The 25,490-nt window shown below is 38.6% G+C and overlaps 1 long non-coding RNA gene across 2 annotated transcripts in view; it reads left to right on the top strand.

The window, feature by feature from the left end:
• The window catches only part of LOC307193981, a 267,667-nt gene that overhangs the window by 139,064 nt on the left and 103,113 nt on the right, over nt 1–25,490 (top strand). For both annotated transcript variants that reach the window (XR_013830468.1, XR_013830469.1), the window contains exon 3: nt 5,630–5,680. This is a non-coding gene — a long non-coding RNA (uncharacterized lncRNA). The remainder of the gene's footprint in view (nt 1–5,629; nt 5,681–25,490) is intronic.

The following is a 25,490-nucleotide window of genomic DNA, read 5'->3' as shown; positions in this document are numbered from 1 at the left end:
GATGAAGGAGCAAGGTAAAAACTTCAGACCAAGGGATGCATACAGATTGAAAGTGAGGGGATGGAAAAAGATATTCCATGCAAATGGAAAGCAAAAGAAAGCTGGAGTAGCAATTTTCATATCAGACAGAATAGACTTTAAAACAAAGACTATTACAAGAGACAAAGAAGGACACTACATAACGATCAAGCGATCAATCCAAGAAGAAGATATAACAATTGGAAATATTTATGCATCCAACATAGGAGCACCTCAATACATAAGACAAATGCTAACAGCCATAAAAGGGGAAATCAACAGTAACACAGTCATAATAGGGGACTTTAACACCCCACTTTCACCAATGGACAGATCATCCAAAATGAAAATAAATAAGGAAACACAAGCTTTAAATGATACATTAAACAAGATGGACTTAATTGATATTTATAGGATATTCCACCCCAAAACAACAGAATACACCTTCTTCTCAAGGGCTCATGGAACATTCTCCAGGACAGATCATATCTTGGTTCACAAATTAAGCCTTGGTAAATTTAAGAAAATTGATATCGTATCAAGTAACTTTTCCAACCACAACGCTATGAGACTAGATATCAGTTAGAGGAAAAAATCTGTAAGAAATACAAACACATGGAGGCTAAACAACACACTACTTAAAAACCAAGAGATCACTGAAGAAATCAAAGAGGAAATCAAAAAATACCTAGAAACAAATGACAATGAAAACACAACAACCCAAAACCTATGGGATGCAGCAAAAGCAGTTCTAAGAGGGAAGTTTATAGCTATACAAGCCTATCTTAAGAAACAAGAAACATCTCAAATAAACAACCTAACCTTACACCTAAAGCAATTAGAGAAAGAAGAACAAGAAAAGCCCCAAAGTTAGCAGAAGGAAAGAAATCATAAAGATCAGATTAGAAATAAATGAAAAAGAAATGAAGGAAATGATAGCAAAGATCAATAAAACTAAAAGCTGGTTCTTCGAGAAGATAAACAAAATTGATAAACCATTAGCCAGACTCATCAAGATAAAAAGGAAAAAGACTCAAATCAACAGAATTAGAAATGAAAAAGGAGAAGTAATAACTGACACTGCAGAAATACAAAGGATCATGAGAGATTACTACAAGCAACTCTATGCCAATAAAATGGACAACCTGGAAGAAATGGACAAATTCTTAGAAATGCACAACTTCTGACACTGGATGAGGAAGAAATAGAAAATATGAACTGACCAATCACAAGCACTGAAACTGAAACTGAGATTAAAAATCTTCCAACAAACAAAAGCCCAGGACCAGATGGCTTCACAGGCGAATTCTATCAAACATTTAGAGAAGAGCTAACACCTATCCTTCTCAAACTCTTCCAAAATATAGCAGAGGGAGGAACACCCCCAAACTCATTCTACGAGGCCACCATCACCCTGATACCAAAACCAGACAAAGATGTCACAAAAAAAGAAAACTACAGGCCAATATCACTGATGAACATAGATGCAAAAATCCTCAACAAAATACTAGCAAACAGAATCCAACAGCATTTTAAAAGATCATACACTATAGTCAAGTGGGGTTTATCCCAGGAATGCATGGATTCTTCAATATAAGCAAATCAATCAACGTGATACACCATATTAACAAATTGAAGGAGAAAAACCATATGATCATCTCAATAGATGCAGAGAAAGCTTTTGACAAAATTCAACACTGATTTATGATAAAAACCCTCCAGAAAGTAGGCATAGAGGGAACTTTCCTCAACATAATAAAGGTCATATATGACAAACCCACCGCCAATATCGTCCTCAATGGTGAAAAAGTGAAACCATTTCCACTAAGATCAGGAACAAGACAAGGTTGCCCACTCTCACCACTATTATTCAACATAATTTTGGAAGTTTTAGCCACAGCAATCAGAGAAGAAAAATAAAGGAATCCAAATTGGGAAAGAAGAAGTAAAGCTGTCACTGTTTGCAGATGACATGATAATATACATAGAGAATCCTAAAGATGTTACTGGAAAACTGCTAGAGCTAATCAATGAATTTGGTAAAGTAGCAGGATACAAAATTAATGCACAGAAATCTCTTGCATTCCTATACACTAATGATGAAAAATCTGAAAGTGAAATTAAGAAAACACTCCCATTTACCATTGCAACAAAAAGAATAAAATATCTAGGAATAATACAACCTAAGGAGACAAAACACCTGTATGCAGAAATTATAAGACACTGATGAAAGAAATTAAAGATGATACAAATAGATGGAGAGATATACCATGTTCTTGGATTGGAAGAATCAGCATTGTGAAAATGACTCTACTACCCAAAGCTATCTACATTTCATTGCAATCCCTATCAAACTACCAATGGCATTTTTCACAGAACTAGAATAAAAAATTTCACAATTTGTATGGAAACATAAAAGACCCCGAAAAGCCAAAGAAATCTTGAGGAAGAAAAACAGAACTGGAGGAATCAGGCTCCCTGACTTCAGACTATACTACAAAGCTACAGTAATCAAGAGAGTATGGTACTGGCACAAAAACAGAAACATAGATCAATGGAACAGGATAGAAAGCCCAGAGATAAACCCATGCACATATGGTCAGCTCATCTTTGATAAAGGAGGCAAGAATAAACAGTGGAGAAAATACAGCCTCTTCAATAAGTGGTGCTGAGAAAACTGGACAGCTACATGTAAAAGAATGAAATTAGAACACTCCCTAACACCATACACAAAAAGAAACTCAAAATTGATTAAAGACCTAAATGTAAGGCCAGACACCACCAACTCTTAGAGGAGAACATAGGCAGAACACTCTGTGACATAAATCACAGCAAGATCCTTTTTGACCCACCTTGAGAAATGGAAATAAAAACAAAAATAAACTAATGGGACCTAATGAAACTTAAAAGCTTTTGCACAGCAAAGGAAACCATAAACAAGACGAAAAAACCCTCAGAATGGGAGAGAATATTTGCAAACGAAGCAACTAACAAAGGATTAATCTCCAAAACATACAAGCAACTCGTGCAGCTCAATATCAAAAAAACAACCCAATCCAAAAATGGGCAGAAGACCTAAATAGACATTTCTCCTGAGAAGATATACAGATTGCCAACAAACACATGAAAGAATGCTCAACATTATTAATCATTAGAGAAATGCAAATCAAAACTACAATGAGATATCATCTCACACTGGTCAGAGTGGCCATTATCAAAAAAGGTACAAACAATAAATGCTGGAGAGGGTGTGGAGAAAAGGGAACCCTCTTGCACTGTTGGTGGGAATGTAAATTGAAACAGCCACTATGGAGAACAGTATGGAGTTTCCTTAAAAAACTAAGAATACAACTACCATTAGACCTAGCAATCCCACTACTGGGCGTATACCCTGAGAAAACCATAATTCAAAAAGAGTCATGTATCAAAATGTTCATTGCAGCTCTATTTACAATAGCCAGGAGATGGAAGCAACCTAAGTGTCCATGAACAGATGAATGGATAAAGAAGATGTGACACATATGTACAATATAATATTACTCAGCCATAAAAAGGAAGGAAACTGAGTTATTTGTAGTGAGGTGGATGGAGCTAGAGTCTGTCATACAGAGTGAAGTAAGTCAGAAAGAGAAAAACAAGTACCGTATGCTAACACATATATATGGAATCTAAAAGAAAAAAAAAGTTTCTGTAGAACCTAGGAGCAGGACAGAAATAAAGATGCAGATGTAGAGAATGTACTTGAGGACATGGGGGGGGGAAGGGTAAGCTGGGACAAAGTGAGAGAGTGGCATGGACATATATACACTACCAAACGTAAAATAGATAGCTAGTTGGATGTAGCCGCACAGCACGGGGAGATCAGCTCGGTGCTTTGTGACCACCTAGAGGGATGGGATAGGGAGGGTGGGAGGGAGGGAGATGCAAGAGGGAAGAGATGTGGGGACATATATATATATCTATAACTGATTCATTTTGTTATAAAGCAGAAACTGACACACCATTGTAAAGCAACTATACTCTAAGAAAGATGTTAAAAAAAAAATCCCACGTGCTGCACAGTGCAGCCATAAATAAATAAATAAATAAATAGGAAGGAAATCCTGTTATATGCTACAACATGCATGAACCTTGAGAGCGTAATGCTAAGCAAAGTAAGTCATTACAGAAAAATAAATATTGCGTGATCCCACTTACATGAGGTATCTAAAGTAGTCAAACATAAAAGCAAAGTAGAAAGGTGATTTCCAAGAGATGAGGTAAGGGGAGCTGGGGAGTTATTTGGTGGGTGTACAGTTTCAGTCATGCAGAATGGGGGGTGGGCAGTGTTCTGAGGATATGTTGCACAACAGTGTGCATGTGGTTAAAAATATTGTAATGTACACTTGTAAATTGTTGGCAGGGTGAATTTTGTGTTGTGTTTTTTTGTCTGCCACAATAAAATAAATTTGAGAGAATATAATACCCATCCTAATATGTAACTCAAAGAATGGAAAGATCTTACTCAATATAGAAAATATTAAAAGGGCATTAAACCCTTAAAAAAAATACACATGTGACAATGCTTAATGCACCAAGTTTGTAATAGTAAATAACTAGAAACAACTTAGATATTCATCAATAGGGAACTAGTTAAATAAATGATAATAAATTTATATAATGGAATTATATGTAGCCATGAAAAGGAATGAGATAGATACACAGATCTGGAAAGATATCCAATATGTATTATTATATTAAATAGCTAGTTGAAGAATAGTATATGATAGGTATCATGTACATACACTTGTATATATATGTGTATACACACATATAGTAAGTATATATAAACATAAAAATATGTAGTATCTTGTATGTAAACAGCTTTATATGCTTCACTAATTTGGTACACAGATGAATACACCTGTCTTACTTTTCCTACTAATCGCTCATGTCCACCTGTGCTAATGAATTGTCCAGGAACTCCAGGGTTTATTAAAGTTCAAAAGGGGTGTGTCATTCCAGCTCTCAACACCAAGGGGGAGCCAGCACAGCAGTGTTTGCTGAATCCTCTTTTGGCCTGGCTTTTCCTGTCCAGGCTAAATTGTACTGACTGGCCAGCTGCCAGGTTGCACTTTTTTGTGGCTCTTAGGATGTCTCACTCTACCAGGATCCTGAGAAGCTATCATGGCCCATGTTTGTGCTGTGAAAGAATAGCTGTTTTAGTTTGTACATAGAGGCTCAGTCATTATTCTCCAAATCACAAGTCCAGACTCAGCCACATTTTCTACAGGAAACCTTCAATGGAAGCCCATGGACTCAGTGATGACCTGATGTCCTTTTGCCTTCCTGGGGAGGCCTCAGTGTCCTTTCCTGACAGAATCACCCAATCAGCCACTCAACCAGTTTCCCTGACTTCAGGCAAAACTTGAACTCTAGGTTTCCTCTTTTCCAGAGACAAAGGGGACAATGGTTCCTTTTCACATTGGTTCATCTCCTCTCCAAACTCCGTGTTCCAAGGATAGGAGTGGCTTTTGCTAAAGCAAACATGTCTGAATTGTCCCTTCCACTCTTATCCCAGGATGCTGGCCTTGTGTTTGCATAACTATAAGCAGCTACTTTTTCATTGCAGAATGAAGACATCTCCTTCAAGGTGACTTCCTGGATCTGCCTGTTCAAACAGGTAACAACTTGGGGGAAATGGGTGCCCATCCCTGACTTACTAGGCATTCCATTTGTCTGAATATTTATAGTTCTCATGCATGCAACTTTTTGTTTATTTATGATGCATATACATATGGAAACTCCCTGGAGGAACTATTATTAATGCTATTTGTCTATGAGAAGTAAGAATTGTTGTTAGGAAGAGGACCTCTATTTTTTACCTTATATGTGACTTTTTTGCTTGGATTTTTAAAAATGTACTTTGTTATACGAATAAAAACAAGAATAAAAAGATAATTTTGAAAATGAGAAACTATATTTCCCAGCATATGACAAATATTAGAAAATGATTTTTTCCTTTCTCTACCTGTCACTGGCATTTTTGTGACCCTGTTATTTGGACAGGGGAAGCTAATCAGATCTAACATGTCCAATATTCATGAAAGTGTTTGCCTGTAGTAGGAATATGAGAGAAGGGTCGGAAAAGAGTTGAACTGTTTCAAGGTGGGCCAGCGTGTATGGGTATACTTTACCACAGTCTTTGCTCACAGGGGTGCCATGTACAGTTGTATAGGATGTGCACTAAATAAGAGTGTCATGTCTAAGAGGTATGTTTATATAATAGGCTTAGTAAATTGGTATATTTATCACTACCTTTGCCTGGAAGATACAAAAAAGTATCCTGTTCAGACAAAATTATTATATTATGACAATTTTATAACAGATGGAAGTAAAGCACGTGGGTAATGCAGAGCAAACTGTAGCAGGCCACTGCTGGAATTGATCATTTCCAACAGTGACGGAGAAGGCCATTCTCTGCTCCTCTCTGACTTCCATTCCCATTTGTGGTTGTGCTGTCATGTGCTGCCAAATCGCTTTCCTGTAGGAGGAGAAAAAAACAGGATGGCATACACTTTCCTCTTCTGAGCCTTTTTCTCAAACATGGTACCTTCAGAATCAGTGGATGAGTTTATTGTCGTTTTCTGTGAACCAAGATAGAAGTTCTACTGTGGTCCTTGCTTGTATCAGAGTGCTCTTATGAAGGGTGTAACTGAGTTTAAACTAGATGAAGTTTTTGTGCCTTCAGATGCAAAACTCTGTGTCTTCAAATTGTGGACTTTGAATGACAGGGAAACTCAATAGGGTTAAAAATGTTTGCTTGAATTTATTTATTTTTGGTATATTTATCAAAACATAAGAACTGTTTTTAGGGTACTGCTTGTAACTTTCCAAAGATTAATTTTTTAATACATTGGTATATATTAATGTTTGTATATGTTATTTAACTTTAAGGTTGATTTATTTGTAATATAATCATTGATAGCTGTCCTTATATTCTCAGTGTGTGAACTGTTGTACTCAGGCTCTAAAAAACAAAGTGCTGCATAAATACTTAGTTTTATGCATTAAAAGGAGTACAGTTCCAGGAGTCTGCCTGTGTAACTCTGTTGGTCTTATCCAGGTACAACAGTTAAATCCTCTGGTAACAATGCCTCTGAATAGGATATTAAATAGATAAAAGGTTCTATCAGTTAGGACTCTTTCAATTGTAAGAGATAAAAACTCAAGTTGAATTGGCTTAAGCACAAAGAGAATTTATTGCTCCTACAACAGAAAGGTCCAGAAGCAGTGAAAACTTCAGGACTGGCTTGATCCAGGGGCTCAAACAATGTTATGAGGACCTAATCTTTCTCCAAGTGAGTTTTATTCTTGGGGTTTTTCTTTTTTTTTTTTTTTATGCCAGCAAAACAACTGTAAAAAGCTTTAGGCATGCATGTATCCAGTTTCAATTTCAGCAGAAAAGAGCATGTGCTTCTCCCTTAGTCTTACTGCATAGTTGATAATGTGCCCATTCCTGAGCCAATTGCAGTAGCCAGAGAATATGGTCTTCTGTTTGGCCACGAGTGAATCACATGCCCACTCTGGAGTCAGGAATGGAGTCAACTCTACTCTAAACCCATCGTCTAAGATTGAGGGAGGGGCTGGTTTCTCAAAGGAATGTTAGAATGTGGGTAGCTGAAGAAAAGACACTGGGATGCAAAAAGAAAAGGTGCCTATCTAAAGACAGAAATGTCTAACCAAAAGAGAGTGGATAGTCCAGAGTTCTAGATGAATATTCCTCTCTAAGGTGTATAAGAACCAAAATAAAGAACAGCAGCCTGGGTGGTGATGGTAGTTGTGTATGTTATTCTGTTATGTGTTAGTTCATTAGATTCACTTAAATTTTAGTGACTTTTTTGTCTAGGTGTGATGTAAAGCACTTATAACATTTTGGTTTTAAAATGGTTTTCCTTTTTAACTTCTTTATTTTTTAATGTTAACATTTGCATCTCTCCCCATACCTCCCATCTTATGTCTTTCTAGAAAACTTGGAAAAATCCCATAAAGTAAAGAGAAATGAACAAAGATTACTCAGACTTATCAGCTAAAGGCTTTCACTATTAGCATCTTGGTATATTTCCTTTTTTTCTGTTGTTTTATTTTACATCAAAAATTATAGGAATGATTTAGAAAGGTTAATGAAATAGTGGCAATTCTGGGCTTGGAGCTTGGTATCTAGATATAAAGATTCAGATAACAAAATGTTTCAAGAGCTTTTAATGTATAAAAGCAAACCTCAAAAGACAGTTGCATTTTCTGATGCCATGTTCTATGCTGCAGGCAAGACATTACTCTTTCTTGGGATATGAAAGGTTATTTCAGTGATATTGGCTTAAATCAACGAGTCAGGTCAATCTGTTACATGTCCCTGAGTTTTCCAATCAACAGGATTTACAATATTATTAATCACATTTTTATGTCATTTTATCAGCTGTGGAGGTCCTGGACAGGGCTCCTGTGAGAATATACAGTGTCATACATTTTTAATACACTTGATATTAGGTCTTCCACAGAGCTCCTCTCCATTCATATTGGTATATTCTTATATTAAATCATTTTTAGAATAACATGAAAGTAAAGCAAGGCAGAATGTTGCTTTTGCTTCCCTTGTTGCTCTTTCCCCCTTTGCAAAAGGAGACTGTATTTAATAAAAGTTTGCCTAAGAGCAGGCCTCCCAGGTGCGTTAGCCGTGGGCCCTCCTGGCCCAGTTTCTCATGTACTCGTGAAGGCCATGGCTCCCTTTCGTTACTGAAAAAGATACAACTTCCCATATTCTTTTCACAAAATCCTGTATTAGTGCCCTATGGTTCAGACATTCAGTTTTGAATTCTTGTTTTTCATGTTCGGTGACCACTTAAACAGAAGCCATAAATCATGAATATCAAATGCAGCTACGACAGGGTTCTCTGGATGCTACTTGTGCCCAGGATGTCTCAACCTTATTCTTGCCCCATGATTTTTATGGCCACCTACTCAAGTGCTATCCCACTCTTATTTGTTCTTCAAGGCTCCAATAATTTCCCTTGATACTACTGAATGTTAAGTTGGAAGAATCCTATAAAGGCAAAGAATCATGGAATTTTTAAGCTGTTAGCATTCACTTTCTTCCCTCTTCAGACTTCTCATCACCCACTTGGCCAACCTATAAAGTTCAGAGTCACCTTAGATTTCCTTTCCCCTCCTCTAGCAGCCCACCACCGACCCTAACCAGGTGACATAAAGTTCTGTCAATTCCATGGCCTTAGTGTTTTTAAATCCCTGCTCCCTTCCTGTTCCTCTAGCCCCATGTCTGGACAATAGCACCCACTCTTCCGATGGGGAGCCAGACCGCCCACCCTAACTGGGGCTGACCCCACTCTCCTCCTAGTCTTTAGGCCAAGTCATTGTCAATACCTGGGCTTTGTAGGGCCCCTAAGAAAGAAGCATTCCCCTTCTGTGAGGGATTCTAATTGGAGCTGCTTGTAACCATTTTTCTAGCACGTGATTAGAGACTGTCTGAAAGCAGAGATAAGCAGGGTGAGAGGTGATACCTGGAGACTAGGTGGGGTGCCTGGGATATTGCCATGTTGGCCTCTGGAGTGACTGAGCCATTACAGTTCCTTCTCTCCTTCAGAGAGAGTCCTGACCAATACAGAGCCTATCAGCATTTAGATATGTTCAGTTCCAGTGAAAAAAATCCTCCTTGATCACCTTCAGCTGCTGTCCTTTTCTCTCTTTTCCTTTGTAGACAAAACTCTTAAGAGAGTGGCTTACCCTAACTTTCACAGTGCCTTTGCTTCCCACTTATGCATCCAGCTGCAGTCTGACTGCTGCCTGTTCCAGTCCCCCACCCCACTGACACTGGCGTCACCAGGATCCCAAACTCTCTCCTTATCAACAGGTCCTGAGGCTGCCATGCTCACTAATACTCCCATCAGTGTTGAGCACTGAGGATGACTTTCTCCATCCCTGACATTAGAGCCAGGTGTTAATGGCCACAGTTATTGTACTTACATCGCTGTCTAACTTCCAGTAGAGAGCGTTGTCTTTGTACCTAGGTAACTATAGGTAAATGGTTAACAGGTAATTAATTATATGTAAGTGGTTAATAATTATTAAATCGTCAAATAGAATTTAGCGAATTTTAACGCATCATCCCAACCAATTTAAAAGGAAAACCATTTTAAAAACAAAATGTTGTAAGTGTGCTCTGGAAGTGGAGGACTTTGCCCTACTGAAGAATGAGTTGTGGACAATCATCATCAACCCGTGATATCAACAACAGTTTATGGTTACTGAGTCCAGATGATGTGCCACGTATTGTGCTATGGGACATTACATGTCATTTTTCATTTTACCTACAAGTAAAATGTAGGTAAAAATGTAGTAATGATGTTTACAGCTATAGTATTTTCAGGTAGAAGTCACTGTAATTCTCAGTTATCACAATGGTGATTTTGCATATATGAGACCCTAACGATCCTGGTGCTTCTAGGGCATACAGCATGAGAAGGAGTAAATAAATAATCTGACTCTTTAAAAAAAAAAACTGTTTAAATGAATATGTGAACTGTACTAGGTCCTATCTCCTCAGTAGTGACACTCCTTAGGATACTAGATTCAACTTAATGAAGGCAAATGCTGGTTGACTCACAGAAATCCAGGTAGATTTGGTGAATAGCTGGGGTTATTATACCAAGCAGTGACAGAAGGTTTTACAAAGCTAACTTCTGTTCATGTTTTAGGTCTTAGCTCAAATGCCACTTTCTTGGGAAGGCCTACCTTAAACTTCCCTTGTCTTTGGGGTTGGAAATTCAAATGCACATCAGGTAACATAGATGAGTATGGTGGGAGGATATAAGCAGAAGGGCATCTTAAGCTGTAGTCTTCCAACATAGACACTGTATTTTGCATTAAAAACATGAAACAGCTCATCATTTCTACAAAGAAATATTCTCTCTCCTATTTTTCTGGGAATGAGCTGCTTTCTCCATCTATCTCTTTACTTTCTCATTTTTGGTAGTTTCATTGGTACAAAGACAGCGTTCTCTACTGGAAGTTAGGCAGTGTGAGAAGGATGATTGTGGCCACTAGCACTTGGCGTCAACGTCAGGGACAAAATATAAATGGTGGAGACTAAGGGAAATTGGTTGTTGATGCCTCTTGTTCAGGAGTTTATTTACTACTCAACTTTGGCTGGAAATGTGGGTCCAGTTTTGTCAGGTTTAATTTTCTAGAGAAGGTGAAAATCTAGATTTTTATGGGGGAATATCTTCATTTTAAAGTTTGGGTCAAATTAAACAGAAACAAACAAAATAAGCTGTGCCAGACACAGCTGGAGTTCAGGTCTGGCTTATGAGTTTGTAACCTTTGTTTAAATAATCAAATTCTGGTACTTGTTAATACCTCTTAACAGAGTGGGCAGATGGGCGTATGGGTGAATGAAGCATTGTTCTTTCTGCTTCTGATTTCTTCTCTCTTCAATCTGTCTTCTTTGTAGTTAACAGGATGACCTTTATAAAATGCAAATTGGATCATGTTGTTCCTACTTAAACACCACCACCTGACTCCTCATTCATTATCTTTAGGTGAAAATACAAACTAACTAGTGTGGCCTTGCCTGATTCTTCATCCTTTATATGTCTCACACTCCAGGTGCATTTGCCCACTTGCCACATCCTTGGATAGTTGAATCTGTCCTAATTTTGTTCTTACAATTCCATCAGGCTAGAATGCTTTCCTCCTCATCCCTGCCATATAAAATCATGCTTATCTTGCAAGTTCCATATTAGTTGTAACCTCCTCTGTGAAGCCTTCACAGATGTATGAGACAGAATGAATGGCTTCTTATGTCTTCTCACATCCCTCCCCGACTTTTATACCACTGATATAGCTTAGGCTCTGTTCTAATACAGATCTGTTTTTAACTGTTTCTCTAGCTGTGTTATGAAACACTCAAAGGTGGGGACCAGATTTGGGTCTCTTCTTGAGTAATCTCTTGTGTCTTACTGCTACTTTGCTTTTCTAACTTAATTTTTCATTGGCCTGTCAATGCCTAGCTTGCCAGTTAGGTTGGAAACTCATTAGAATAGACATTATATGGCTCATAAGACATCTTACTGTGTTATACTTAGAGTACCTGTCTTTTTAAAATGTCTGAATGCACCAAAGTCAACACCTTTTGGAAAAGAATAATGAAGATACTATGTAAGACCAGTGATTTGCTCTATCTTCTCTTTAAAATAAATTGATTCTAAAGACCGTTAAACTGGGCTTATTATTCTTAATTGAGGCGAAATCCAGTTCAATTTTGTCTTTTTTAAAGTATAAAACCAGAATTATAGGTTTTGTAAGGAAATTCTATACTTGTTACGTTCAAGTACATGAAGCGCAGTGCTTTTGAAATCAGCCCATCCATACTGTGTAGAATTGTTTTATGAGTATTTAAAAGTTTGCTGGCCTTCATGCTTAAACAGACCAAATTTCACCTTCGTTTGCACTGTTCGTTTGCTTAGCAATGAATACTTTGTCCCATCTCCTACCCACATCCAGTGCAAAGGCAAATATCATTGGGATGTGATTGCTCTGCTATGATTATTACTGCTACACTGGGGACTCATCATTATCTGTGGAACACCTGTTGAGCCACCCTATGACAGACTGTACAATGGATCCATCTTAAACCAAGTGGTATATAACATCTGTCATTTAGGATTCTTTGGTTGCAAGAAATAGAAACTGACTCTGCCCAACTTTTATTAGATTGTCAGGTACCTCATAGAATCAATAGGCTTGATCTTCCTAATTCTGGCAAATTTTGATTTAGTTTACTTTCACCTTTTTTTCCTTTAGATAAGTGATTTCACAAGCTATTTGCCTTGTTCTCTAGTTTAGCAGAATGTCTTGTAGTCTCCTTAATGTGAATGCCTCAAAGAGAAATAAATACCTGTCCCATCAGAATCCTGTCCACCTCAGCCCTGACTTTCTTCCTTTCTAGTTTGTACTCCATGGGAAAAAACGAAGTAACACCAGGAAGGAAAACTTCTCCCTTCTTTTAATAGGCACAATTGCATTCCAGGCTGTAAGGGAGTTTCAATTCAAGAAAAGTGGAAGGTCAAACTCAGGATATTAATGAAAACCATATTTTTCTTCCTTGGTGGCTATTAAAATGATATATGCCAGTGCAGTGGGCTAGAGGAAACCCACTCAAGACCTTGACTGTTACCATCCATCGTTAAATCTCACATATACACGTGTCATTATACGTGAATGGTGTAAGTGCAGCCAAGCTAAGGCCATGGCTGCTTCCCTGTCCTGTCTGTCACGGGGCTGTCAAATCCCAAGCAAACAAAGAAGGTTTCCTTATTATTGATTCAATGAGCAACAGTGAGAAAAAGCTGGAACCGGATCTTGGTGGATGCATTCCTGAGCCGGGTTCAAGCCAGGTCAGAAGGCCAGGAGTCAGGCAGCGAAGCAAATTATCCCATGCAGAACGCTGGCCTGAAAGGTGATCTGCAGAGGCAAAGCTCTGTTTGTCCAAATTGTCTTGATCTCTAAACCTTACCTTTCTGTCAACTGTTCTCATGTTTAGTGACAGTTTTAAGGGCTGCTGTTTTACTAGACAGAGGTCATACCTGCTATTTTAAATCAGAGTGGAAGGAAGAAAGGAAACATGCATTGGGAGGGGCAGAGTGAGAGAGTGGAGAGAAAAGAATTCGGATGGGTGGTGAACATGGCATGGATCCACTGAATTAATTAGTGCATTTATTTACCTGGTCAACCTTTATTGAACACCTCTATGTGCCAGACACCATGCAAACCCTGGGTGTGTCAGTGGTCCCCAAGGCTACCCTCAGATTTAACAATTCACTAGAAGGACTCTCAGAACTCAGAATAGCTGTTATATTCATCTTTATGGTTCATTGTAGCAAAAGGATCAGATTAAAATCAGTAAAGGAAAATGGCATGTAGGTTACAGTCGAGGAGATACCAGTTCAAGCTTCTAGCTGTCCCCTCTCAGTGGAATCACACAGGCGGTACTTAGTTTGTATGATAACGTGTGAAGTATTACCAGCCAGGGAGGCTCAACTGAGCTTTGGTGTCCAAGGCTTTTACTGGGGCTCAGTCATGTAGGCGTGGAGCACCTGCGTTCCTGACTTTAGCTACTCAGTCTCCAGCCCCTGCACCCTCAGGCGTCAAATCTGTTCAGTGGGTCCCAGGGCCCCAGGCGAACAAAAATAGGCAATCTCTGTAAATCACATTGTTAGTGTAAAGTATCTGATGTGGCCCAAGACTCCAGGTATACAAAGACACTGTATCAGGCAGGATATTGCAGGGGCTTAGAGATTATCTCCCAGAAGCTGGTCAAGGGCCAGTTCTTTTTAAAAAATAACTAATTAGTTAATTAATTAATTAATTTTTGGCTGCATTGGCAGGTCTTCGTTGCTGCGCATGGGCTTGCTCTAGTTGCAGCGAGCGGGGGCTACACTTCGTTGCTGTGCACGGGCTTCTCATTGCGGTGGCTTCTGTTTGTTGCAGAGCACAGGTTCTAGGTGCATGGGCTTCAGTAGTTGTGGCACGTGGGCTTCAGTAGTTGTGGCACGCGGGCTCTAGAGCACAGGCTCAGTAATTGTGGTACGCGGGCTTAGTTGCTCCGCAGCATGTGGGATCTTGCTGGACCAGGGCTCAAACCCATGTCCCCTGCATTGGCAGGCAGATTTTTAACCATTGTGCCACTGGGGAAGTCCCAAGGGCCAGTTCTTATTTGGAAATATTTGGAGGGTTTGAACACCCCAAGCCTGCTCAAGAAACCCTTTACTGTACATGGGCCATGGGGTTCTTTCTCCCAAGAGCCTGAAAGTCCGGTTATGCAAACAAATACATGTAAAATAACACAACCAGTACTGTATTGTTCTTTTGACTTAGCTTCATGTTTTCTTCAACAGCTAGAGTATCTACTATGTGCCTGTGACTGCTCTAGGTACTGGGGATAAAGCAGTGTCCTAGACATCATCCCTGCCAGCTCGGGGAGGCAGACAATTGACAGATATGTTAACAGATTTATTATATGTCAGATACCATGAAAAACAGGAAAGCAAGGTAAGGGAGTAGAAAGAGATGGGCCTATGGGATGATGAGAACAGGTCCCACTGATAAGATATTTGAGCAGAGCCTGGAGGTGGGTGAGTGTGGGAAAGGAGTTCCAGCCAGAGGAGCAGTGGGTATAAAGGCCTGGAGGCACTGGCTTGCTTGGTGTTCAAAAAAGAAGAAGGAAGGCAGTGGCACAGAAGCAGAACAAGGAGGGAGAGTGAGGAGGAGATGCGATCAAAGAGGGCACAGGGGCTGGGCTGTGACTCCAGGAGAGAAAGGAAGGCTTGGGAAGGTGTTGAGAAGAGGAGTGATGTGATCTGCATTATGTTTCTCAAGCATCTCTCTGGTTTCTGTGAGGAAAGGGGCAAGGATGAAAACAAGGGAATGAGAGAGGATGCTATTGTAATAGGTGGTGGCTTATGGTGGCTGCAGTGGGGCTGGTTAGAAGGAGTCACAATCTATATCATTGTCACAGGTAGAGCTGCAGGATTTTCAGATGGAATGGATGGATGTGGAATGTGAAGGAAAGAAGGAAGGAATAAAGGATGATTTCTCTAAGATAAGTGGTTTCTCAGTCTGAATTGCCCCATAACCTTTAATTTCTGAAATATTTACCTGGTGCTTCAGGATGAAGCACTCAAAGATCAAATATAATGAACAGCAACAGGGAAGACATATGGGAACATATGTTTATGTATGACTGATTCACTTTGTTATAAAGCAGAAACTAACACACCATTGTAAAGCAATTATACCCCAATAAAGATGTTAAAAAAAAAAAGACAAATTAAAAAAAATATATATAATGAACACTTATGCAGTGTTTTATGATTAACAAAATTTCATTTAATTTTTGAGATACATGGCATATGAATTAATATTCCCATTTTATAGATGTCAAGTGATGCCAGGGGTCAAGTTCTAAGTGTTAGTGAAAATTTGGCAGAGGGACGATTGGTTCAACCTTAAGTCTTGCTTTTCCTATGTGACATCATTATTCAATTAACCCTCATATCTTTCAAATGTTTTTGGCTGCAAGAAATAGAAACTTGATTCAACCAAGCTTAAACATTAAAGACATACCTTATGTTACAGAACTCCAAGTCCAGGGATGGGGTGAGTTACAGTGATGTTATGATCAGGGCTCAAAGATGTCGTTGGAGACCCCGGTTCTTTCTGTCTCTCTCATCTGGCCCTTAACATTAGCTCCCTGATAGGGGCATTTCTCCTTATGGTTGCAAGATGGCTGTTAGTGACAATCTGGGCTTCACACTTTCTCTTCAAGTAAGAGAGGAGCTCACCCTCCAAGTGTGGGATGAAAATCCTTCTTGTCAGTCTTACTGGAGCAGTAAGTCATTGTCATACCATGACCAATGACTGTCACCAGGTAAATGTCATGCTGTGATTGGCTTATATTAGTCAGGATCTATCCTTGATGCGTGTACGAGGCAGGCGGCAGGAACAGTTAAAGTAAAGGTCCTAAAGAGCGTGCCTAGAACACTCCAGAAGTGACAAGGAGATGAGAGTGGTTGGAGGGAAATGACTTAGCAGGTGAGTAGGGGAGAGTGAGGTTAGACAGTGACAGGGGTCAGATCATGTGGGACCTTATCACTGAAGGAAATGGGGAGCTATTGCAGGATTTTGAGCAGAAGATTGGCATGGTCAGACTTGTATTTTAAAAGGGTTCCTCTGCCTGTTGTGATAGAAGCAGATGTTAGGGGAGCAAAGGTAAAAGCAGAGAGACCTTTTGAGAGGGTGCAGTTATCCAGGCAGGTGGTATTGGTGGCTCACGTGGTGGTAGCAGTGACAGTTGTAAGAAGTGCTTGGATTCTGAATATAGTTTGAATTCAGAGCCAACAGAATCTCCAAAAAGATTGGATTCATATTCAAAATAGGAACAAAAGGTATAGATAAATTCAAGGTTACTAATATTGAGAGCTAACATTTATTGGGAACTATGGTAAACACACGGACTGTTCCATTTGGTAACCATGACCTATGAAGCAGATGCAACTGTGATCACCATTTTAGAGATGATGTAACAGGGATTAGAGAGGTTATGTTACCTAGCAAAGTTTTTGCTGCTACAGATGGTAAGATGGCAGACCTGTGGTTTGAACTAGGTCTTATTTATATAATTAGTTCTCGAGATTTGAATTATAAAATTTAGCTTATGTAAAATGTATGGTGCCTAATAAAATTGTAAGTGCAACAGAAATCCTTGTTGAATTTTATTGACTAGAAATACAATATTGGGTATATTGAGATGCCCAAGCCATGCCCAGCTTGCAATATTCTTTGGCCAACTACCCATTTTCCCAGCTGAGATATTTCCCCCCTTTCTCCCTGCTACAACCAGGCAGACACAATTTCAGGTGGCCTAGTTTAGAAGCAATTATACCTCTAGAGAATCTTGTTGCCTCTGATTTCTAAGTGCTGGTTGTTTATAGAATTACTGCTCAGATCCTTTTAGTTCAAAATGAATATGCCAATGAAACTGAAAAGAGAATCTGCGCTTCTAAATTGGATTATCAGCTTCCCTAGTGTACCAGTTTGCATCGTTCCTCCCTCAGCAAAGTTGCCAGTAATTCTCAGCAGTTTAGTTTTATGGCTTATGCTGGATGGTTGGAGCTAGGTACATCTAGTTAACTTATTAGTTATGCTGCATCTTGGGGATGACTGTTGCCACAGTAACAGACCAACAGACCTTCCCAACCTTTTAAAATAGATTCTAAACCCTTTTTCCCCCTTAAACTATATTGAGAGAAGGGTAAGATCCAACTACCAGTTCTAAATTAGCATGCTCCAATGGAAAAATAAAAAAACAAACAGGAAATATTCCCTTGCATCTTTCCCTTTTGCTTTCTGCTTGGAAAACCCTTTACTGCTTTTCTTTGTATAACGGGAATCAAGTTGAAATCAATATGGCTATTTTGATACAATGGCAATTTATACAGCATATTTCCATTGCTAACTATTTCTGTTTGGCACTAGCATAACTCACTGATGTCAGTGAAGCTGGATTAGCGTTTATCAGTTAACTGCTGCAGAGCTGTACAGAGGAGGTAACAGAATGCAGTGTTCTCATGAACTTGATAAAAAGAGTGGGTGGTTTAATTTCTCCCCAAATGGAGTATTAGAATAATTAGCAGACCTTCTGGAACACGGTATACTTTCAGGTAACTCAGGCTTGGATCTAATTTCAGTCAAGTTACCTTTTCATTTCCAGAAAAGGATTGAACTAAAAGATTTCGTTGAGGCAGCTTTTTTTTTGTTTTTTAATACAGTTCCAACGAAGTACTGCATGCAAATTTACAATGTAATACTAAGAAAAACTCACTATATTCTCAGGACTTTGCAAAAACAATTAATTAAGGAAGGACAGAGCAGCCTGATGTCAAAGTTGAAGAAACCGAACCTCGGGATAAATTTGTGACTCAGGAGCTGGACTCCGAGATCACATGGAGGATAATTTAAGCTCCTGTGTGGGCAAAGGGAAGGGTGCCGACGACCCACAGACCGTCTTTGCCGTGCTCCTGATTGGCATCTACTCCTCAGGGAGGAATCTGCCTTCTCTGCCAAGGGAAATAAAAATACGGCAACACGCTGGCGGCTGCTAATGAGAACGAAGAGGCCAAATGGGAGAAGTGGAGCACGTTGTGTTTATTTAGCTGGTTTGGGACTGGTTTTAAAAGATACTGCGTACCAAGTGTCACTCACCCTCTTAGATAGGGAGGAGAACGTCCTTCCTGTAAAAATGGAACTAAAGTTAAGGAATCTGTGCTCACCAGCGATCCTAGATTTATCCTGTGACTCACTGCTCTGCTGCTTGCTGCCCTCCCTCACCCACACACATTAGATGTGGCTGCACATTAGAGTTGCCTGGGTAGTTTTCAGAACGCTTGAAGCCCAGATCAATTAACCAGAGTCTCTGGCATTCTTATGTAAAAAATCAAATAAACGACATCCCAGGTGATTCCAATGTGCAGCCAAGGTTGAGAGCCATGGGCTTGGAGATTATGGCCTTCTGGCTGCCCAAAAGGGGCAGGGGGCGTGGAAGTCTTCATTGTGCAGAAGATTCACTAATTTATGGGGAGAAAGCATATTTGATGATCGTGGGAACCAGAAGAAGATATTTCCTATGACGATGAGGCACAACTTTTTTAATCGGGAAAAATATTTTTAAATGGAAATAAATGCTGGGCATAAGAGGTAATAATGGCAAACGCCATTTATTAGCACCTAACTTTGTACAGGGGACATGAGCAGATACTTTTATGTCATATTTCTTTCAGTCTTCATAGCAACCCTATGAGGTAGCTGAATTTATCCGCTTGAAAGATGAAGAAATAGAGGCTCTGGGAAAAATAAGTAGGATTACACAGCTGGTGGAGCAGGGGTCACATCTGGAGCTGACAAATTCCAAAGCTGCTTCCTTCAGACTCCCTGCTTTTCCCGCAGCCTAACTTTATTAAAGAGAAACGGTGCAACCCTCAGCTTCTCCATCCATAGTCATCTCTCAGAGCCGTAGAAAGAGGGGTGCTATTCTGTATTATTCATATTATTTGAAATTGCCTCTGTTTTCCTCCTTATTAGTCCCTCTTCCCTTCTATTTTATTGTCCTATCTTATTATATTCTTGCTCTTCTTACTTTCCCTACTAAGGCCGATGTTAGAATGTTTAAATTGTGCATTGTGAAATCTGCTCTCTGGCACATGGAATACATTTTTTTTCTTTAAACCGTTATTTGCATACATTCAACTCACAGCACACATTTCATTAAACAGATGGGGGACTGAGGGGAAGCCATCTCATCGTTTCCTAAGGTTTGAAATATTTTCCCCAATGTAAGAATTTGACCATACATCTCCCATACTGTAGAACTTTTACTCTTGCCAAAAGGCTCCACATTAGAAATGAGGGAGAAAAATGAAAGAGAAACTCCCACACCGTTGGTTTCTATAGTTGGCAATTCGTGCACCCTGGGTAAGTGCCTGCTCTCCGTGTTTGTCTGGGCAAGCACGCTGAGATGCTAAGGGTATGACCTAAAATGATGATTTGAAGAATGGTGTGAAAGCGAGGTGGGTCCTTGTGTGAGTCATGATGAATAATGCCTTTGTCTGCAAATGGACGATAAGCTGCAGTTGAAATTCCTGCTTCCAGGGGAGTTCAGAAGACCTACTAAAATATCAACAAGCTGCCTCGGTTAATATAGCGTTGAGGCAAATGTAATTGGTGAGTTTCTCATTTTTCCATGTTCCTCCTCCCCCTGACTTATTTAACTGAGTGTTACATAGTAATGAAAAAAGATAGGTTGTAATGAACTACTGCTAGGCGGAACAGTTTTCCAATTTTGCTGAGTTTCTTTTCATTCCGATAAAATTGTTCTTTTTTTTTTTCTCCCCATAATCATTAGTCTGTGTTTTGATAATAAAACAGAGTTAGAAAGTTGGATATCCATAATTAATACATGTTTACCATGCCAGTGATTTTTTTTTTTTTTTTTGCTAGAGAAAACAATGGCAGGAAACAGTATAAGAAGGGCTTTGATTCTGTGACTCAATTAGCAAAGCTACATTAGTTACTTACTGCAGAGGGGTGGTATCTTAAATAGTTGTGCTTTGGAGTGGGATACCACAAAAGGGTTTATTGGAATAGAATTTCCTGGGATATTTAAGGTATTTACTGCATTTCTTGGCTCTTCTTCTTCTTCTTCTTTCTGTGATATAATTAAAAGGTGGTAACAAATTGTGACAAATCTTCTGAAAAAATAATTATGCTAGCAGCTGCAAATCTAAAAAGCCAACCAAACAGTAGAGCTGTCCAATATGGCAATCCCCATTGACAGTCCTAAAAAAAGATTGATATTAGTTACCATTTTGGAACATTGGCTTATTCGTAGTTTCTACACTGAAAAACGTCCAGACATTTCTGATGGAAATCAGAGGTAAAGTATGGCTTGCTTCAAGAATGATAGCTTTGTATCTGTTCCTGGAAATCATTAAGCCTCGTCTTCTCTCTGCTATATAAACCCATGTTGTGCTGGAGCCATAGAATTTTCTTCTTGCTACTTTTTATTTGTGGTATTTATGCGTTTTATTGATTATGTGACATAATAAAACATAGGAACTCGGAGCCGTATGTGCTGTATATTTTGTTCAACAGTGATGCAAAATGTTAGGGCTCTGCTCTCCACTTAGAGAAACATCTTGCTGGGATATAAATAGATTTATAATGACTGTTAGGCTCTATGCCTGCAAAATATCCTGCTAGGTAGCTCATTATAGAGCTAACATCATTAATAAAATAGCTGAAAAATTTCACAAGTACAGGAATATCTTTTATATCAGTAGCTCTAAGGAAAATACCTAGCATATGCATAATTTGAGACTCATTTTAAAGCTATAATTTATCATCATTATCTACAAATTATAATGGCAAAACAGGTTTAATTGCTTTTGACTGGACTGGCATGATGATGAGGAGAAAAGTTAGTAGCAGATGGCCCTGCTGTCAAAACTGCAGTCTCTTAGCCCAAAATAAAGTAACAGACTGAAGAGAGCAGGTTTCTGGTTTTTAGCTCTATCTTATCTTGATAAGTATGAATTAGCATTTTCCGGTATTATAATTGTCTAGAGAAAAGTAGAAATAGTAATTATTTACAGAAGACTAAAATAGGTGTGAAATTCAACTTTAACAGGTTTAAATTGTCTAATATTTTTGGATTAACAGAAGTATTTACTCTTGATATGACTTAGTGGGTTTCCAAAATATTTGCATTTCAACTTTACAGTATTAAATTGCTTGGCATGTACACATTTTAGAGCACGTCCATTTTGGTATTGCATAATGCTTCTGCTTCTCCTGCAAAGTTCTCCATTCTTTTAAGAATATCAGTGACAAAAATTATTTTATTTGGAATAACCAGCCTGTATGTGAACAAAATTTATCCAGCAGTCCTTAAAGATGTACAATATTTACATCTCTGTCTATTTGAAATTCAGTATTGCTGTTTCAGTTACAGTGCAACCTGAAAGGGTCCTCCTTTGTTAAACTCAGCACAGATAGATAAATGTGATTTGTTTAAAAAAAGAAGAGAAAAAAAATGCCACCCCACTCAGTCATGGGGTTCCTTAGCAAATCAAAGAAGTTAAGATCAGATCATACGAATTCAAACTATAAAACTGCAAAAATTAAGTCTTTTTTGTCTTTTAAGACTTTGGTGGCTTGAGAAGAACACAATTATCAGGTGGTAGATTACACTGTTGGCTGGTCAGTGCAAGTAAATTAACTGCTCCAGCTGATAGAAAAGAAATGCCAGCTATAGCAACTTAAGTGAAGGTGACATGCTATCTGCAAAATAATGTGAATTCGAAAGTGCAGTTTAACCCCAAAGTAAAGGGAAAAAAAGAAAAGAATGGAGCAATATGCCAGGCTAAAATAATGTGCGACAGAGAAATTATTCGGAAATGGAACCGGTTATAGAAATACAGATTTATTATTCGGTTGCTGTCATGATAAATTTGCCTCAGCTATGCCCATACATGTTACAGTATTCATGTCTAAGATGAATGGAGATGTTGCAAAAGGCTTCGCACAATTGAAAATTCATTCACTTTGAAGAGTATATATACACGCACACACACACATATTTACACACGCAGATGTAGTTTGTATTTAAAAAGAAAACGGTCAGTCAGTTGAAATGTTCACACACCATAAGGGATTTGAGACTATAAAATGATTTTATTATTATTACATATTCGTATAAATGGTTTAGAAAACCATTTCAATGGCTATAAAATGGTTATTATGACCTAATACCAAATAGACACTATGTGGATCAAAATTATTAATGTGTATTTTTCATTGACCATTAGTAACATATTTAAGGTAAATAATTTAATCTAGCAACATTATCTTGTTTTTGTTTTCACGTATAAGCAATTTATGCTATTGTAATATATTCGTCATGAAGTTGACTTAGCCATATATTATGAAAAGGAGAGGAATCAGAGGATATGCAATTACTTTTGGTATAGGAGAGAAATGAGATAATTCCTCTAGTTGGGATTCATGGAGCCTCCCATGGCTTGGGAAGCCGTAATTTTGAGGGCCTGTTTGGTGAGAAGACTCACAATTTGTTTGGTAGATTTCCACTAGTGAACCATACTAAAATCTTCTTTTTTAGTGATCAGTTTTCTCCAAGATATATTAATGAGTATGGCTCTAGTTTGGACAATTCCAATGATACGAAGCTTGTCTCTACTCTGCAATTTTCTGTTGGATGATTATTGTCATTCGATAGCAGAGTTCTTCTTCTAGTTGTTCTTGTTATCAGACATCTTTCTGGGCTGTCTGAGGCATCCGTAGCTATACCATTGTCTTCATCTCATCTCCTCCTTTTAGTTAAACAAGTTTCCTGACTCCGCTTTCTTCAACTCTCTTGTCTCTAACACTGAGGCATTTTAAATATGTCTCACTTAAAACATTATATTTTGTATCAAGTATATGGGAGGAAAAAATTTTTTTTTTTTTTTTTTTTTTTTGTGGTCCGCGGGCCCCTCTCACTGTTGTGGCCTCTCCCGTTGCGGAGCACAAGCTCTGTTCGTGCAGGCTCAGCGGCCATGGCTCACAGGCCCAAACGCTCCGCGGCACGTGGGATCCTCCCGGACCGGGGCAGGAACCCGTGTCCCCTGCATCGGCAGGCGGGCTCTCAACTACTGCGCCACCAGGGAAGCCTGGAAAAAAAATTTTTTTTTCTTCTACTCATTTTACGTCTGTTGGCTGGGGCCCTGCAAATTGTACTAACAGACAGATTAACAAGAGAAAAACAAACAAGGTTTATTAACACGTGCATCACATGCTCTGGAGTTCTGGAGTACTCAGTGGTGAGTAACTCAAAGGAGTAGTTAGAACTGGGGTTAAACAGCATCTTAACAGAAGAGCAATAAATTTGTAGAGAAGTGACAAGAAAATGGAAAAGTACTTTGAGCTTCTAGGGGCAGCAAATTGTGGGCAAGTAAATATACGGGAAGTCTAAGGTTAGATAAGGGCTACTTAGTAAGTACGGTTTGTTTGTGTAGACTTTCTTGGTGCCATCTTCTCTCCCACGTTAAGGTTGATATCCTTTTCCTGGTATGGGAAATTGGGGCGGGGGGAGAACACCCTCACAAGGGGGGTTTATGTTCTGTTTTCAGGTAGATATAAGGAGGGCAGAGACTCGTCCTATACCTGCTTTTTCTCAGTTTCCTTCAGCTCAGAATAATCAATATGCCAAAGTGGTGTATTTTGGAGTGGCATTTTCTGCTACCCTTTATAAGCAATAGACTGACAAAACATATTCTGTATCGGTATGTGTACTTGCTTCTGATCACCTTAAACGCTGGGTTCCAGGCATCAAGAAGATCATTTCAGGTATATTCAAACATAGTACTTTGTGGTACATAAATCCGCAGTGTCAAAATTGTTATCACTATCATCATTTTCATCATTTCATTCTTATCATGTAAATTAACCGACAGCTTATAACTTGCAGATTATAAGCTTATAACTACCTCAGTGTGCATGATCACATTTCATACAGTAGCATAGTGAGATAGATACTTTTATGATCCCCACTTGACAGGTCAGGAAACTAAGGTTTAAAAAGGTAAAGTGCCCAAGGTCACAGAATTGACGGGAGTGACTTGAGATTCCAGCCCATATCTCTTGGCCTCCAGAGTCTATGCTGTTAACCACTAAGCTTCGCGGTTGTCTCAGAATTTCAGAATTTGGATTATTTATAATTAAATGGAATCATATATACTTAGCCCATATATAGTTTTTGATGTGGCCATCATTCTGGAGCTACAATTTTATTTTATTCCTTTTATTTGCAAAATATATGCACATAATGGGTCAATTCATTTTTACTTAGATTCTATATTTGCAAAATTGAAAATGACAGATTTTCCCCCAAATAGTCTCCTTTATATTTAAACTCAAAATATAGGATTGGTTAGAGTCCTTGAAATGACTAGTATTTGAAAACTTGATGAAAGAAAAAAGAAAGGAAATGAAAAGTAAGACAAAGAAAAGGGAGAAGAATAGTAGGTAACATCCTTTTGTTTTATTATAGTGGATCTGTTTTATGTTTTGAATAAATTGGAAATAACAATCAAATTAACATAAAGTAGAAGCTACTAGTTGGGGGCAATGCAGGAAGTTTTACTGTAGTAAAATCTATTTCATCTAATTCCTGTGTCATGATTTATTATATTCTCCTCTAGACCGATGGAAAAAGAACATTTTGGAACTATGCCATTGGAAATACACATTTTCCCACTGTAATGTATAATTATAGCCTACTATAGCAGCTTACATTATCCTTTAAATAT

This window comes from Stenella coeruleoalba, assembly GCF_951394435.1.
Source record: "Stenella coeruleoalba genome assembly, chromosome: 11".
Lineage (NCBI taxonomy): Eukaryota > Metazoa > Chordata > Mammalia > Artiodactyla > Delphinidae > Stenella > Stenella coeruleoalba.
This window is presented reverse-complemented; position numbering and strand designations above follow the sequence as displayed.